The sequence below is a fragment of the Eptesicus fuscus genome, chromosome 17 (genome assembly GCF_027574615.1).
Source record: "Eptesicus fuscus isolate TK198812 chromosome 17, DD_ASM_mEF_20220401, whole genome shotgun sequence".
Lineage (NCBI taxonomy): Eukaryota > Metazoa > Chordata > Mammalia > Chiroptera > Vespertilionidae > Eptesicus > Eptesicus fuscus.
This window is the reverse complement of record NC_072489.1, coordinates 16,304,551-16,308,257: the sequence shown is the minus strand read 5'-3', so window position 1 is coordinate 16,308,257 and position 3,707 is coordinate 16,304,551. Positions and strand designations below refer to the sequence as shown.

The 3,707-nt window shown below is 51.4% G+C and overlaps 1 long non-coding RNA gene across 1 annotated transcript; it reads right to left on the bottom strand.

Moving 5' to 3' along the window:
- Nucleotides 1-855: 855 nt before the first annotated feature.
- On the bottom strand, nt 856-3,707 carry LOC114232932 (uncharacterized). The gene is made up of 3 exons (XR_003619047.2): nt 3,593-3,707; nt 1,652-1,897; nt 856-1,133 (listed from the first exon to the last, which is right to left on the bottom strand). It is a non-coding gene; the product is annotated as an uncharacterized LOC114232932 (long non-coding RNA).

Sequence of the window (3,707 nt, the reverse complement as noted above, 5' to 3'; positions counted from 1 at the left end):
AGAGCCCCAGAAACAGCTGAGGTGGCTTCAGGCTGGAGTCTTGGCTCTCTTTTCTTCTTTTCTGTCCAAAAGCAGCTCCCTCCTCAGCCATTGGGATGTGACCAGAAACCCAAGCAGGGTTCTGGGGTGGGAGCCTGGCTCAGCCAGTCTAGAAAATGTCTTCGGTCCCTGAAACCCCTCCTGCCTGCAGCCCTGAGGTAGAGGCATGTGCCCGATGCCGCCTCTGCCAGGAAGCCCGAAGGGGGAGGGAGATCACCTGTGCCTGCAAGCCACAGCTCCCAATGCAGCCATTGTTGGGCTGCCTCTGGGAAGGGGTCTTCACTGGGACTTGGCTTGAGTGAAGACAGCAGCATTTCCCGGGCAATCTGCCAGCACCTCTTCACTGCCTGGGCGTGAGGCCCAGGACATGCCAGGGCAATGCCAGAGAGCTGACTCAGGGGGCGGTAGGAGGGAGACAGAAAAACCCTTCGCACCCACTAACTAAGAGGGGGGATGAAGCTGCCCCGATTGCCCGCTGGGTTGCCCCGGAGTGCCAGACCACCAGCAGGATCTGTGGGTGGGGCCATTCCTCGCCACTGACCCTTGCAGCCCACGTTTCCGGTAGCCACAGCAGAAGCCCAAGGCTCCGCTTCTCTCCCTGAGTCCCCCTCTTCCAACAGAGACTTCGAGATGTGCAAGTCTGGGTTTCCAAACCCCTGTCTGCAATTGATTCAGGCTCTGCCATTGTCCCTTAAGATTGCCACTTACTTTTGTGTATCTCAGACTCCTTATGTTTAAGGTGGGGTGAGTAATACCTGCTTGCCCGATAGGACTGTGGTAAGGAACAGATGAGGTCATGTCTATGAAGGTATCTTAGATATTATAAAGCGCATTTATAATAAGGTATTATTATTGTCATGGTTATTCCTGAGTCGGGAATTATAGCCGCGAGCCCCTGAGCCTCAAATTCCTTCTCTTGGTCTCTCTGGTCTGACAAGTTGCTTGCTCCTCACTCAGTCCTGAGCCTCAGAAGCCTTGATATCAGGCCCTTCTGCCTGGCAGTATGGTGCCAACGCGGGGAAGCCATTCCCAACAGCCCAGCTCTGTTAAACCGGTTCTTTCCCTTCTCATCAATCTCCTCCGGTCCAGTTTGCCTGCAGTGATGACAAAGGAACCTAAAATAGCGCAGGCTCTGCAAACACCGCCGGAGAGAGCCTGGGCATACGGTGCTGCCTGTCACCTGTGGGCCTGTCTGGGCATCGCAGCCAGGTGCAGCCCTCCATCCTCCAGGGCCTGGCGCGTCCTCCTCTCTGCAGCCCCGGGATGACAGTGCCTCCTGTCAGCACTTTGGGTGGCTGAGCTGGATGACTACCCGGAAAACTGGCTTGTCTAGAGGTGTGGGAGGGGGGCTCATTGTTCCCCCTGCCAGCTCCTCACACCCGCACTCTTGGGGCCTTTCCTTGCACCAAGAGGCCAGGCATGCAGAGAAGAGAGAGGAGGGTAGCTATCTCGTGGCCCCAGGGAGGGCTGTGGACTAGGAACCAGGAGAGTCTGATTCTGAAGACCCTCCAGCCAGCCTGTCCTGGCTTGTCACTCTTGCTGCAGAACCAGTTTGGTGTGGGTGGCTGGCTGCTGGGCTTGCCTGGTTCTGACACTTCCCAATGTGACTTACCCCGGTGGGAGTGGTGGCTGCCTAGGCCGGATTCAGAGGAGGAGGAGGAGGCTCTCAGCAGTGAACCATGAGCTGGAACTGCCATTCGAGCAGCAGCATTCATCACGGCTCGGCTGCTCGTGAAGTCTCTGTGTTTCAAGCAGTCATTTCCATGCGGCACGAGTCTCCTCCGCTTTTAGGACTTTCTCATGCAAATTTTTCTTAAACATTTTTCCTTAGCAGATGTGTTCCTTTCCTGGTTGATTGCTATCAGAAAGACAGGTGAAGTCTTAATTTACGTCACCTACCAAATAAGCTAATGTTGGCCAAATCCAGATTTCAAACCTGTTTCTGTTGACAGGCGCCATTTTAATTGGAAAGTTTTAACGTAAAAAGGAATCTAGCCCGGCCAGGGTGGCCCAGTTGGTTGTCACCCTGTGCACCAAAAGGTTGCTGGTTCAGTTCCTGGTCAGGGCACATCCCTGGGTTGCGGGTTCGATCCCCTGTGGGGGGCAGGTACAGAAGGCAGCTGACCAATGTTTCTCTCTCACATTGATGTTTCTCTCTCTCTCCCTTTCACTAAGTATGTCCTCAAGTGAGGATTAAAAAAAAAAAAAGAAATCTAGATTTCAAATATTTCCTTTTATTATTTGTATTGACTTTTAGAGAGAGAGGAAAGGAGAGGGAGAGAGAGAACCATCAGTGTGAGAGCGAAACATCAGCTGTCTCCAGTATACCCTCTGCTAGGGATCATGCCAGCAGCCCCGGCATGTATCCTGGCCAGGAATTGAACCAGCAACCTTTCGGTTCTCAGGATAATGCTCAACCAATTGAGCCACTCCAGCCAGGGCTCAAATATCTCTTTCTTTCTTTTTCTTTTTGTTGTTGTTGTTGTTAATCTACCCCAGGATATTTTTTTCATTGATTTTTTTTTAGAGAGTCTGCAAGGGAGGAAGGGAGAGAAAGATCAATGTGAGAGAGACACATTGATTGGTTGCCCCCTACACAAGCCCCAACTGGGGCCGGGGATCAAACCTGTAACCCAAGTATACGTCCCTGACTGGGAATAGAACCCATGATCCTTCTGTGCACAGGCCAATGCTCTAACCACTGAGCAACACTGGCCAGAGCAGGACTCAAATATTTCTTAACATTTTTTTGTCCTTAAGTTGGTCTCTCCCAGAAGCAGACCATGAGACAGGCTGCAATTGCAATTAGTTTATGTGGTTGGTGACCCTAGGACACTCCAGTTAGGGAGTGGAGAAGTGGACAGGGAAGGAAAGGGAGGAGGTCATTAGGGTAAGTGGCCAAGAAAGTAACCATATGGGCATCTAGAGCTTAATTCTCCTGGGGATCTTGGGGAAATAGTGTAGAACACGTCTCTCAAAGTTATCTCGCCTGAGGGCAAAGGTATTGGCAGGTTTATCCACCAAACAGTCATTGGTTGGGAGCTTCTACAGTACACTGTGAGAGAGGAAGGGTAATGGTGGTGTTAATTCCTGGGGAATACTGCTGTCCAGTAGGAAAAAGTAGGCCCCAAAGTCCGGAGGAAGCTGGAACTGACAGCATCTGCTACAATATGGACGATCTAGCTGGTCCTCACCTTCCCACTTGCTAACATTTGGCAGGAATTGAATAGCAGTTGCCCCTTTAAACTAGGTAAGAGCTCTCCAGTCTGCCGTGGTCCCCACTCCTCCCTATTGTCCTGCACTCAGCCCGCTTTATTCTTTACAGTACCTGCTGAGCCTCTGTGCTTGTAACCTTTGGCTTATGTCTACGTGTAGGCTACTCCACTATCGCTAGGAATCCCACTGCCTCTGTTTCGAATAACTTGTTTCTTTTTCTTCTCTGCAGCCTACAGGAAAGCTAGCCCAGAGAGTCCAAAACATGTTGAGTGATTACTTTGGTTTCTCTAGCCTGTACTCTGAATGATTGAAATCCCCGAGTCTCAGACCTCCGTACCTCCATGTTGTTATACGCAAGGCATCCCAACGTGTGGAATAGGGCCTCCCTTTGGGGACTGACTTGGGAGGCCGTTGGTTATCTCTTCAACATCTCCAAGCTGATAGGCCGTTAG